Consider the following 14,687-nt stretch of genomic DNA (forward strand, 5'->3'; position numbering starts at 1 on the left):
ACTTATTAAGGATGGCCATTCTGACTGGTGTGAGGTGGTATCTCATGGGAGTTTTGATTTGCATTTCTCTTATAATCAGCGATGTTGAGCATTTTTTCATGTGTTTGTTGGCCATCTGTGTATCTTCTTTGGAGAAATGTCTATTCAGGTCTTTTGCCCATTTTTCCATTGATTGATTGGTTTTTTTGCTGTTGAGTTGTATAAGTTGCTTATATATTCTAGAGATTAAGCCCTTGTCAGCTGCATCATTTGAAACTATTTTCTCCCATTCTGAAAGTTGTCTTTTTGTTTTCTTTTTGGTTTCCTTTGCTGTGCAAAAGCTTTTCAGTTTGATGAGGTCCCATGGGTTTATTTTTGCTCTAATTTCTATTGCTTTGGGAGACTGCCCTGAGAAAATATTCATGATGTGGATGTCAGAGAGTGTTTTGCCTATGTTTTCTTCTAGGAGTTTGATGGTGTCTTGTCGTATATTTAAGTCTTTCAGCCATTTTGAGTTTATTTTCGTGCATGGTGTGAGGGTGTGTTCTAGTTTCATTGCTTTGCATGCAGCTGTCCAGGTTTCCCAGCAATGCTTGCTGAATAGACTTTCCTTTTCCCATTTTATGTTCTTGCCTCCCTTGTCAAAGATTAATTGACCATAGGTGTCAGGGTTAATTTCCGGATTCTCTATTCTGTTCCATTGGTCTGTCTGTCTGTTTTGATACCAGTACCACACTGTTTTGATGACTGTGGCTTTGTAGTATTTCTTGAAGTCTGGGAGAGTTATGCCTCCTGCTTGGTTTTTGTTTCTCAGGATTGCTTTGGCGATTCTGGGTCTTTTGTGGTTCCATATAAATGTTTGGATTGTTTGTTCTAGTTGTGTGAACAATGTCATGGGTAATTTGATAGGGATTGCATTGAATCTGTAGATTGCTTTGGGTAGGATGGCCATTTTCACAATATTGATTTTTCCAATCCAGGAACATGGAATATCTTTCCATTTCTTTACATCTTCTTTGATTTCTTTGATTAAGGTTTTATAGTTCTCGGCATATAGGTCCTTTACCTCTTTGGTCAGGTGTATTCCGAGGTATTTGATTTTGTGAGGTACAATTTTAAAAGGTATCATTTTTTTGTATTCCTTTTCTAATGTTTCATTGCTGGTATACAGAAATGCAACTGACTTCTGAATGTGAATCTTATATCCTGCCACTTTGCTGAATTTATTAATCAGTTCAAGGAGTTTTGGGGTTGAGTCCTTAGGGTTTTCTAGGTATAGAATCATGTCATCTGCATACAGTGACAGTTTGATCTCTTCTCTTCCTATATGGATGCCTTTGATTTCTTTTGTTTGTCTAATTGCTGTGGCTAAGACTTCCAAAACGATGTTGAAGAGCAGTGGTGAGAGTGGGCATCCCTGTCTTGTTCCAGATTTGAGTGAGAAGGCTTTCAGTTTTTCCCCATTGAGGATTATATTTGCTGTGGGTTTATCATAAATGGCTTTGATTATGTTCAGGAATGTTCCCTCTATACCCACTTTGGCGAGGGTCTTGATCATGAATGGATGTTGAACTTTGTCAAATGCTTTTTCTGCGTCTATTGAGATGATCATATGATTTTTGACTTTTTTTTTGTTAATGTAGTGTATGATGCTGATTGATTTGCGTATGTTGAACCATCCTTGTGAACCTGGGATGACCCCAACCTGGTCATGGTGTATAATTTTTTTGATATGTTGTTGGATTCGGTTGGCTAAGATTTTGTTGAGAATTTTTGCATCTATATTCATCAATGATATTGGCCGATAGTTTTCTTTTTTGGTGGTATCTCTGCCTGGTTTTGGAATGAGGGTGATGGTGGCCTCATAAAATGTCTTTGGGAGTATTCCTTCTTCTTCAACCTTTTGAAAGAGTTTAAGGAGGATGGGCACCAATTCCTCTTTATATGTTTGATAAAATTCACCTGTGAAGCCATCTGGTCCTGGACTTTTATTTGTAGGGAGTGATTTTATGACCTCTTCAATTTCATTTCTAGTGATCGGTCTCTTCAGTTGGTCTGTTTCTGCTTGATTCAGTTTTGGCAGGCTGTAAGATTCTAGAAAATTGTCCATTTCTTCCAGATTGTCAAACTTGTTGCCATACAGTTGTTCATAGTATTCTCTTATGGTTTTTTTGTATTTCTGCTGTATCCGTTGTGATTTCTCCTTTTTCATTTATAATTTTGGTGATTTGGGTTCTTTCTCTCCTCTTTTTAGTGAGTCTGGCCAGGGGTCTGTCAATTTTGTTCACCTTTTCAAAGAACCAGCTCTTGGTTTTATTAATTTTCTCTATTGTTTTTTGAGTCTCTATTTTATTGATTTCTTCTTTGATCTTTATCATTTCTTTCCTTCTGCTGACTTTCGGACTTTCTTGTTCTTCTTTTTCTAATTCATTTAGGTGGAGGGTTAAGTTGTCCATTTGGGATCTTTCTTCTTTTTTGAGAAAGGCCTGGATTGCTATAAATTTCCCTCTGAGCACTGCTTTCACAGCATCCCATAGATTTTGAGAGGTTGTGTCTTCACTATCATTTGTTTCAAGGTAGTTTTTAATTTCCTTCTTGATTTCCTCATTGACCCATTGGCTTTATAGTAGCATGTTGTTTAGTCTCCATGGAGTAGGTTTTTTCTCTTTGCTTTTCCCATGGTTGACTTCTAATTTCATGGCATTGTGGTCAGAGAAGATACTTGAGATAATTTCTATGCTCCTAAATTTATGGAGATTCGCTTTGTGTCCCAATATGTGGTCGATTCTTGAGAATGTTCCATGAGCATTTGAGAAGAATGTGTATTCTGATTTTTTTGGATGTAGTGTCCTGAAGATATCAATTAAGTCTATCTTTTCTATTGTTTCCTTTAGGATCTCTGTTGCTTTATTGGTTTTCTGTCTAGAGGATCTGTCCATTGATGTGAGGGGGGTATTAAGGTCTCCTACTATGATTGTATTCTCATCAATATCTCCCTTTATGTCTGTTAATATTTGTTGTATGTATCTGGGTGCTCCTGTATTTGGGGCATATATGTTGATGATAGTAACATCCTCTCCTTGGATGGATCCCTTAATCATTAAATAGTGTCCTTCTTTGTCTTTCTTTATGTCTTTTGTTTTAAAGTCTATTTTGTCTGATATGAGCGTTGCGACTCCTGCTTTTCTGTCATGTCTATTGGCGTGAAATATTTTTCCCCAGCCTTTCACTTTCAATCTATATGTATCTTTTGTCCTAAGGTGAGTTTCTTGTAGGCAGCATATTGAAGGTTTTTGCCTTTTTATCCACTCAGCCAGTCTGTGTCTTTTGATTGGGGCCTTCAGTCCATTGACATTTAAGGTGATAATTGATAGATGATTATTTATTGCCATTTGAACCTCGTGTTCCAGTTGATTCTATGGTTCTCCACTCTTCCTTTCTTTCTTTCTTTTTTTTTTTTTTTTTTGGTTGGATGGTCTCCTGTTATTATCTGCTTGAGTGTATTTCTTTTTTCATTTTTTGCAAATGCAATATTTAGTTTTGGCTTGTGGTTGCCCTGTTTTTTAAGTATGCTAACCCCTTCCCATAATTGTGTGTTTTAGCCTGATGGTCCTGTAAGTTCAAACACTTCATTATTATATTAAAATTAAGAAGAGAGACATACATACAAACAAAAAGGATTATTTACCTCCTAACATCCCTTGCCCACATTTTATGGTTTTGATGACTCTTTTATTTTTTTCTTTTTAATTTTATTTTGTTTGAAGCATGTTCATGATTAAATATGTATGCTGGCTTATTTGAGTGACTGCTCTCTGATTGCGGTTTCCTCAGTCCTAGTTCTTCCTCTTCTTCTTCTTCTTTTTTCTTTTCTTTTCTTTTTTCTTCCTTTTCCTTCCTTTCTTTTTGGTTTAGAGAAGCCCTTTCAATATTTCCTTTAACCTGGGTTTTGTGTTGCTGTATTCTTTAAGTTTTTGTTTGTTGTGAAAAATTTTTATTTCCCCTTCTATTTTAAATGATATTCTTGCTGGGTAGAGTATTCTAGGTTGCATATTGTTTCCTTTGAGCACTTTAAATATCTCTTGCCATTCCCTGCTGGCCTGTAGTGTTTCTGTAGAGAAATCAGCTGATATTCTTATGGGGGTTCCCTTGTAGGTAACATTCTGTTTTTCTCTTGCTGCCTTTAGGATCCTCTCTTTATCACTAACTTTTGCCATTTTTATTATGATGTGTCTTGGTGTGGGTCTGTTTGGGTTCAGTTTGTTTGGGGCCCTCTGTGCTTCTTGTATCTTGAATCCAGTATCCTTTAGATTTGGGAAGTTTCCAGCGATAATTTCTTCAAATATATTTTCCATCCCCTTATCTTTTTCTACTCCTCCTGGAATTCCTATTATACGTAGATTGGCCCGCTTTATATTATCCCATAGGTCTCTTATATTGCTTTCCAGTTTTTTGATTCGGTTTTCTGTCTGTTGACCAGATTGAGTGATGTCCATTATTCTATCTTCCATATCACTGATTCGTTCTTCTGCATTATTCATTCTGGTTTTTACTGCCCCTAGTTCAGTTTGCATCTCTGCAAATGAATGTTCTAGTTTTTCTTGGCTCCTCCTTATATTTTCTAGTTCCTTTCTGAGGGTATCTGCATTACTGTTCCTATCTTCTCTTAATTCCTTCAGTATTTTCACTATTTCTCTTTTGAACGCCAGGTCTGTCAGACTGCAGAGATCTGTTTCATTGTTGACTGTTTTAGGTGAGTTCTCCTGTTGGTTTGACTGGGGGTGGTTTCTCAGCTTCTTCATCTTGCTTGTTGTTTTCTTTCTCCTGAGGGAGTTGTACTCTCCGTTATCAGGCAGTGTTTGCCTTGTCACTGCCGTGGATTATTTCCTGAGGGCTGGCGTTGTTGGTCTATTTTTTTTGAGGCAGTATGGCTTTTCTGGAGTGTTGATGGGGCTAACAGTGTTTCTTTGAAGCAAAGGAGGACTTCCTGAGGGCCGACAGGATTGGGAGGTCCACATCACGATGGCAGCTGATTTCACTTGGTCATGCAGAGCTTGCTCTGGTGTTTTTAGGCTGTGGGATTCTTGCAGGGGGTTGGCGGTGTTGGGCAGCTGTTCCTCAGGAGTGCAGCACCCCCTGGGGGCTGGAGCAGCTATCTGGGTCACTGAGAACCTAAGAGGCTCTTCCCTAGGGCAGCCCAGCTCAGAAGGACAGCCTGAGAATGTAGGTGGATCTTTTCACAATCTGGCTGAGCTTGTTGCAGCTTTTCTGGGCTGCAGGGGCTCTTCCAGGGGGCTGGAGGTGCTGAGCAACTATTCCGTGGGAGTGGCGCACCCCCTGGTGGCTTGGGCAGGTAGCAGGGCCACTGGAAACTCAAGAGGCTCCTCCCTAGGGCAGCCCTACTCAGAAAGACCGTCTGAGATTTTTTCCCGACTCGGCCAGGCTTGTTGCAGCTTTTCTGGGCTGCAGGGGGTCCTGCCTGGAGCTGGCAGTCCTATGCAGCTGGTCCACTAGTTCTCAGCACCCCCTGGGGGCTTGGGCGGGTAGCAGGGCCCTTGGAGGCCCAAGAGGCTCCTCCCCGGGGCAGCCCGACTCAGAAAAACCATCTGAGATCTTTCCACGACTCGGCCAGGCTTTTTGCAGCTTTTCTGGGCTGCAGGGGGTCCTGCCTGGAGCTGGCTGTCCTATGCAGCTGGTCCACTGGGTCTCAGCACCCCCTGGGGGCTTGGGCGGGTAGCAGGGCCATTGGAGACCAAAGAGGCTCCTCCCCGGGGCAGCCCGACTCAGAAGAACCATCCGAGAATTAGGCAGGTCTATTCACGGCCTGGCTAGGCTTGTTCTAGCTTTTCTGGGCTGCAGGCCTTTTCTAGGGGGCTGGTGGTGTTTGGTGCTGCTCTGTGGAAGTGTAGCCCCTCCAAAGGGCAAGCAGGCCTGTGCAGGGACAGCCCCTGCGGTGGTAGGCTTCAGGCAATTGTTGAGGCCAGCCCTCCTGGATGGCAGGCAGCCCCAGGATCGGTGAGATCGTAGGAGGTGGTGGGGGTGGGGGGAGGGAATGCACTGGGAAGCACAGCTTTCTGCTAGCTAACGGGTCTGTAAGCTGGCTGTGGCGTGGGGGGTATTCTATGGGGACCCACCCCTTCTCTCCCCTCCCCAGCCTGGTCGCAGCCCAGTCTCTTCTCCCAGGTTCCCTCTGATGCAGCTTTCCACTTCCCCGCCCCTAGAGTATTGCTCCCTTCCTCTGCGACAGCTTTGTTTTCTAGTCTCCCAGGCAGTCTCTGCCCCGTCAAATGGTTTCTAGACCTCCCAAGCAGTTTCCGCTCTGCCCTGCCCCCCCAGCCCGGGGACTAACCTTCGGAGGCGAGGTCTCGGTGCCCAGCCCCCACCCAGGCATCTCAATTTTTGGTGACTGTGCCCATAGTTCAGATGGTCCTTTGGGTTCTTGATCGGCTTTTCCGTACTCCAACTTACTGCTACACTCTTCTCTGCATCTGGAGATTCCTCCGGTTGGTTTGATCTTTCCCCGGTAGGTGACTTTCCAGGGTGCGGGATCCCTTTCTCCTCCACAGTTCCCTTTCGGGAGTGCCCATCCCACTCGGATTCACCTTCTCTCACTCTCCTCTTTTCTCCCGTTCTGCCCAGTAATGTCACGAACTTCTTGCCGTTATTGGAGTTTAGGTTCCTCTTCCAGCGATTGGTTGCTGTTCTGTGCGAGTCATTTATTCTGTAGATGTGCTTTTTTTGTTGTGTTTGTGGGAGAGGGCGAGTGTGTCTCCCTACTCCTCTGCCATCTTGTCCTCTCTCATCATCTTGCTCTTTAACTCTTCTAGCTCTTTGTTAAACATTTCTGTTGAGTTCTCCATCTGTGTCTCCATTCCTTTTCCAAGATCTTGGATCCTCTTTACTATCATCACTCTGAATTCTTTTTCAGGTAGATTACCTATTCCACATCATTTAGTGGTTTTTGTGTGATTTTGTCTTGTTCCTTTGTCTGAAATCTGCTTCTTTGTTGTCTCATAGTGTCTACCTTTCTGTTTATTGTCCCATTGATAGTTGCTATGTCGATGCCAAAGCAGGTGCCCAGTCCTGGAGTTCTCAGGGGTGGTAGCAGTTCATGTGTACCCAGAGCACATGTTGGGTGCACTTCTCCTGGATATGAGGGACTGCTAGGGATGGGGTCTGTGAGGCAGGTGGCAGTGATTCACCGTTCACAGGATTGATTTTGTAGCACGTGGTGGTAGCAGTGTCTCTTTCAACCCCTCCCGCTACTGGGTAGTTTTCAGGGCTATTTCCTATAGCTTACAATGTCAGCAGTTTTTCCTGCAGCTCCCTCCCTTTGCTGGGAAGGCTGTAGAAACTGCTCTCTGTAGGTATAGGCACGGGTGCCACTGTTCTGCTGTTATCCCCCTTGCTTGGCAACTCTAAGGATCTCTAAAGCCCCAGGAGTAAGAGGCTTCTTCCTAACTGTTGCTAAAAGGCTCTCTCTGTAGCCACGGGATGTGTGTTCCTAGTGGTCCCTCCCCTAACCTGGCCACTGGTAGGAGTGCTCTCTGTAACCACTGCAGATCAGAATGTGGGTTAATGGGCCTCCCACGGCTCCCTTGGTGTGGAATGGGTGTCTCTGCAGGGCCACTGGCAGGGGCCCTGTATCTTGTGCTTTTCTCCATTTGGGCAGCCTGCAGCTTCAGCAGGGGGCATGCACCAGTGGCTCTCTCTTGCCTATTTTTGGTGCAGATTGGTGGCCACTAGCACAGGCCCTGCAGAGCCTCCGGGTAGAGCTGTGGTACCCATTCCCTGGTTGAGCAGATTATTGCTTGCAGTGATCTTGCAGGTCACTGCCAGTGCGGGGGCCACTGGCAGGAGCTGAGAACTTGTGTTATTCCCCCAGAAAGTTACTCTACCTGCTCCAAGAAGTCTGTTACCCTAAGGGCAGGGCTGCTTTCCAGTTTTTTTCTGGGCAGCCATTGCTGCCAAGTGGTTCCCAGTAGCTGAAGCAGGCGGTGTTCTGCAGCTTGAGGCAGCACATGCAGGGAACAAGGCTGTAGTGGTGGATCCTATGCCTTCCTTCCAGCACCACCGAAAAATGGCATCTAATCTCTAAGCCTGACTTGGGGCTTCAGATTAATATCTACTCGACTTCAATAGTATACAAAAATGTTACTCTTGTAGAGACTACTTGACTTTAATAGTATACAAAGATGTTATTCTTCTTGTGGAGACTAGAGCTCCAACTCTATTCTGCCCCTTCCTTTGGCTACCAGGTTTCTAAATTCACTGTGATTATGGGCTGTTGGTTTTCAAGACTATTGTGGAGCTGGGAAGAGGTTATGGCAATAGAGCAAGCTAAAATGCTACCGAGTGTACTGTTACTGTGATTCAGCCTTTTTCTTGAATGAACACTCCTCTAATTGTTGAAAACTTTTAGTTAATTTCATTTGCAAACATGGAGATAAAACAAAAAGTTACATAAGAAAGAAAAGTTACACTACTTAGCTCTTCAGTGAACAATATTTACAAAGAAACAATGATGTAAAAATTTACTGCTTTACACTTTTTCATATTAGCACCATTTTGTTACCTAACCTTTAATAAACATTTTGTTGTACATGGAAGTTAGTTTTGGGAATTCCCATTTACATAGGCAGCCCCCAACAACATGCAGGTTCAGCAACATGCATTTTTTTCAAGAATAAGTTTGTAATGGGTCAGAATCACCTGTATTTTTTGAGATCATTTCAGGTGAAGTTTGTGTTTCCAACTTCTCCAGTATATTCCTGAATTTATACTGCATATTTGAAATAAACAACGTGGTTTTTAAATTTTTTTTTAAGAGCCACGCCCTCAGCATATGGAGGTTCCCAGGCTAGGGGCTGAATCGTAGCTATAGCTGCTGGCCTACTCTACAGCCACAGCAACGCCAGATCTGAGCCTCATCTGTGACCGAAACCACAGCTCATGGCAATGCTGGATCCTTAACCCACTGAGAGAGGCCAGAGATCGAACCTAGTCAGATTTGTTTCCACTGAGCCACGACAGGAACTCCTGAAATAAACAATGATATCACTGCGATTTTTTTTAAAACTTTTTTTCTGGCTGTTTTGAACAGCTTTTCCTTTTTTTTTTTTTTTTTTTTTTTTTTTTTTTTTTTTTTTTTTTTTGCCATGCCTACAGCATGCGGAAATTCCCAGGCCAGGGATCAAACCTGCTCCACAGCAACAACCTGAGCCACAGCAGTGACAATGGCAGATCCTTAACCCACTGAGCCACCAGGAAACTCCTCGCTGTGATTTTTAATAAAAGTTAAGAAAAAGAAAATTTTGCTTTTTGTTTCCTTTCTGGCAATTATGACCATAATCATTAGTGAAAATCAATTTTCATATAGAGGGGAAGGGCTATTAAAAATGATCCTGCCTTACCCTTTACTTCAGATTTTCAACTCTGCCATTTGTACCTTAACTTTTACATTGAGATGTTGATAATATTTATATCATTTCTACTTTGTTCTATATACTTATTTCCTTATTTCCTTTCTGCCTAACTGGGGGAAAAGAGAGTGGTAAGGAATTCCTGGAACCAAAAGCCTGAAAAGAAGATCTGAAAAAATTCAGTCAAGTCATTTGCCCTCTCAACCTAGCCAAGGGAAAGGCCCTCTCCATTTTTTCTAGTATGCGTTTATTTCAGAATAGGTCCTGGCATATTTCCCTCCCTCCTTCATCCCTCCAAATTATGTACCCCCTGGAGGACTGATTCAGAGGACTAGGAGTAAGCCCCTGGGAACATCAGCAGAGGCCAGTAAGTTGAGGCTTCGGGGTACTGCTCCTTTTGTATGTCAGCCAGGGGCAAGGCTAAGAGAGTCACTGGACCTTGACCCAATTTTATCCCACTTCCCTGCCAGCAGACACACATATACACCAAGAGATGTAGCACATCTCATGGAAGTGTGACTACTTTATACTATCCACCACATACTTTTCACATGAGCTATTGCCGTGTCTCAATATGACAACCTCATGCATATATTTTCCTTTTTTTGGCTGTTCCACAGCATATAGAAGCTCCTAAGCCAAGGACTGAACACACACCACAGCACTGACCCAAGCTGCTGCAGTGACAACACTGGATCCTTAACCCACTGAGCCACAAGGGGACTCCACCTCTTATTTCGTATATGATGAAACTGAAGCTTAGAGAGGTGAATGTGAGTGACAGAGCTCAGATATTACTTCCAAGGCTATATACACCTGATTCCAGGCTCCAGAGCCAGAGGGCAATTGGTAATGTATGGTTTGCTGGAGAAGCCTGTGAGACCTGCTGCTCCTTCCATATGAGAATTCTTATCCTCTGCTGTAAATTAGGGGGCATGCATCTGTGGAGAAGGCTGGGGTTGTGGGTCTGTATCCATCCTCCATTCTTTTCCCTTGATCAGCCCTGGGTCTGGCTCTTACACTCTGGAGATGAAAGCAGGATAGGGAAGGTGAAAAGGAAAATAAATCAAGGAAGAAAGCTGCAAACTGTCCAAAAGTCAGCATTTCTCCACGGGTAAGCAAAATGGAATGATCTGGTTGTTACAGAAGTTGCCATTAAGTGTAATATAATTGACTGTAATGTGAAATGCTCTTTTGGAAAATTCCAGATGAATAAAAGCGAGGCAGGCTCAAATGGATTTAAAATTCCAAAAGGTTAGAAAGTGGAAGGCTCTGTGAAGTGTGTTTCTCTTTCTTTTTCACCTCCTACCAAGAGCTTTTCTGCAATTTTCCTTCCCAATTAATTCTGAACAATGAACAAGACTACTCTTAAAGGTGCTCCTAATGGCATAAATGGAGTCTCCTCTTTTATTATGTGAAGTGAATGTCTAGGAGGGCAGAATGGAATTATAGAGTGAGCCGTGTCTCAAATCCATAAGGAGACCTGGATTTAAGCCCCAGCTCTGCCATTAACCTGCTTTGTCAGCCAGGTCAGTTCTCTCTCAGCCATGGTTTCCTTATTTATAAAATGGGAGTGACAGAAAAATATGTTAAACTAAATGATTTAAATTTTTTTCTGGTCATGAAATATTTATTAGGGTATAATTTAGGGAGTATGGTGAATATAAAATTTAGGATCACACTATGAAGCAATTTCAATTCTTTCAAAAGTCAGCCCAATCTTCAATGCTCTGAAGATGTAAAACCAATGATGAGATGCACTAAAAGCAATTTGATTCCTTTACGGTTCTATAGACCATGCTCAGTCTATCTCTTTCCTCTTGAGAGTTTAGTCTCTTTGTTACAAAATTGTATGTCTCTTTCATTTCTTCCATTTGGTATGTAATATGAGGAGACACTTTTGGCCCACATGTTCCCTTTTCCAGCTCCCCACATTAGGCACCATGTGGATGCCCTGTCCTTGAAGCTGAGGGAGTACCTTGGAAGAATGAGGTATGTGCACATCCAGGCAAGGAAGACAGGAAGAATTATGGTATAGTGGGGGGAATGCAGAATTGAGAGACAGACAGATGGGTTCAAATTCTGGCTCCATCACTTTTCAGCTGTGGTGATTTTAAGCAAGTCACATAACCTTTCTGAGCCTTAATTTGCCTTTTGCTAAAACGTGGATATCCTCTGCCTCATGGGATGTTATGAAGATCAAGTGAAAGGAGATATGCAAAAGGAGTTAGGGCAGTGTTCACAAATATCACTCATGGTCAAGTCTAATATTCAGTGGTTTACACTGGTACAGGGTCCATTCTGATCGGCCAGAGCTTATGCCGCAACAGTTGTGGGATATTTTGAGTGTTATTCTCTGGTCGTTATTATTTCTAGAAGGACAATCCTCTTAGGAAAACCCAGATGATTCTCCTTCCCTGGCAAGGAAGGGAAGTGTGATTGGGTGACTTTACTGTACAGCAGAAATTGACAGAACATTGTAAATCAACTATAATATAAAAAATAAAAAAAAACAGATAGATTCTCATCCCTCAAGGATCTCAGTCATTAGGGAGAAAGATGTAAATAAGCTGCAATTCAGTGTGGTACATTTTATAGTAAAATATGAGCAAGGTGAAATAGATTCATGAAGGAGGGATGTTCACCATTTCTGGGTGTAGGTGGATGCTTAGAAAGGTTTCATACTGAAAAAGTGGGATGGAATTTATTTATTTATTTACTTACTTACTTATTTATTGTCTTTTTAGGGCCACACCTGCAGCATATGGAAGTTCCCAGGCTAGGGGTCAAATTGAAGCTGTAGCTATCAGCCTACGCCAGAGCCACAGCAATGCCAGATCCGAGCTGAGTCTGTGACCAGCACCTACACTTACACCTACCATTTCTCATGACAATGCCGATCCTTAACCTACTGAGCGAGGCCAAGGATCACAACTGCGTCCTCATGGATGCTAGTCAGATTTGTTTCCGCTGAGCCATGACAGGAACTCCAAGATGGGATTTAGCATATGAGTATTTGTCGTGCATGTGTGAGAGAATGCATTCCAGGCAGAGGAACCAGCATGCACAAAGGCATGTACTAGTGTGTTCTGGCAACTATAAATTGTTGCATATGGTGTGTATTAGTTAAGAGGCTTTCCATTGTAAGTAAGCGAATATCCAACTAAAAGTATCATGAACATATGAACAGTAATTGATTTATTGTCACTCATGACAAAAAGTCCAAGGGTGGTTCCCAGGTAAATTCATTTGTTTAATGTTGTCATCAAGTACCCATAGATTATTCTCTATCATCCTTGTTTTGTCAACAATCTGTCTCTTCTGGATAGCAAGATGGTTATTTTATCACATGCAGTCATAACTACACCCCGCAAAGAATAAGGAGACTACTTCATTCCATGTGTGTCCTTTTAATAGGCAGGAAAACGTTTCCCTGAAGCTACCCATTAAACATTCCTTCCAGTCCTTTGCACATGCTCTAAATGCAAGGGATGCAGGGAAGGTAAGTAGATGTCATTTGTCATTCTTCAGCCTTTATTATAGTGGGAAGCTATATCATAGGGAGGGATGACAGGAAAAGAGCCTGAAGAGGCCTAATCCTGAAAACCTTATATATCTGGCTAAGAATTTTGCATTTTCTCCCACAGAAATTAAATCAGAGAAGTAGTGTAATGTAATCAAATCTGAATTTTGGAAAGATCACATTGTATGTATATATGGTATGTAAATACAGTTGACCTTCTGTAAACAAGCAGGACCCTATGGGGTCTTTCCAGGAAAGACCCCTCCCCACCTCATGCCCTCTGCCTGCCTCTTCTCTGTAGAAAAACTTTAGCCTCCTAGGCTTTGCCAGAGTTTCAAAGAATCAATTTAATCAGAGAAGTGAGAACATGCAGAAAGGCAAACAGTCAAGCAAGACAAAATAATAATAATAGTAGCCATTAAACAAAGTCAAGGACTTTTAGTTCCTCTTCAAGGGCTATGGATAATATTTTTAGCCATATCCTTGACAACTGTTTCATAGATCCCCACCAGGTGGAAGAAGTTAACTGTATACTGCCCATCAGCACATAGGCCCAAGACTGGTTGGAACCAAAAGGTTTATGATGTTGTCTCCTAATCACTTCATCATCAACCAATCAGAAAAATGTCTACAAGCTGATCACACACCCCACAATACCCCTCCTTCATCCTATCTTTAAAAACCATTCCCTAAAAGCCTCAGGGAGTTAGGATGTCTTAAGCACTAGCTGCCTTGTCCCCTTGCTTGGTACCCTGCAATAAACAGTGCACTTTCCTTCACCACAACCCAGTGTCAGTAGATTGGCTTTACTTCACATGGGTGGGTGGATCCAAGTTTGGGTTGATGACACTTTGAACAATATAGGAGTTGGGGTTAGGGGTGCTGACCCTCACTCAGTTCAAAATCTGACTATAATTTATAGTTGGCAATCTGTATTTGTGATTCTTTAGTATATGTAGTTCCTTAGTATGTGCTGTCCCATACAGTTTCAGCCAACAGTGGATATTTCAATATTTACTATTGAAAAATATCTATGAATAACTGGACTCATGCAGCTCAAACCCTGTTGTTCAAATTTCAACTGCATATGTTAAAGTTCTGGAATGATAGATGTCAACTGATACTAAGAATCATCTCTGAGGAGGAGAGTGGGATTGGAGGAGATGAAGGGGGACACGAACTTTTTCCTCTTTTGCGGTGGTTCTCAACATGTGGAGATTTTGGACCCCAGGGGATATTTGCTAATGTTTTTAGATTTTTTTTTTTCATTGTCACAACTGGAAGAGTGCTACTGGCAGTTAGTTGACAGAGAGGTAGGGATGTTGCTAAACAACCTACATGGCAAGGGACAGCTCCCACAACAAAAAGAATCCAGTCCAAAATGTCAGTGATGCCAAGGCTGAAAGACTATGGTCATAGACTTTTTTTTTTTAAATGTATAATCTATTTTTTTCTGGTCTATGCTTTTCATTTATTTTTATTAAAGTATCATTTATTTACAGTGTTACGTCAGTTTCTGCCATACAGCATAGTGACCCAGTTATACATATATACACATTCTTTTCCTTCATACTATCTTCCATCATGTTCTATCCCAAGAGATTGGATGGAGTTCCCTGTGCTTTACAGTAGGATCTTGTTGCTTATCCATTCTAAATATAATAGTTTGCATTTACCAACCCCGATCTCCGTGTCCATCCCACTTTCTTCCCCCTCCCCCTTGGCAACCAAAAGTCTGTTCTCTATGTCTGTGAATCTGTTTC

Source organism: Sus scrofa, chromosome X (assembly GCF_054392235.1).
Source record: "Sus scrofa isolate SSC_HxYL_T2T_F1_AM1 chromosome X, Sscrofa_HxYL_maternal_Yorkshire_Landrace_v2.0, whole genome shotgun sequence".
Classification (NCBI taxonomy): domain Eukaryota; kingdom Metazoa; phylum Chordata; class Mammalia; order Artiodactyla; family Suidae; genus Sus; species Sus scrofa.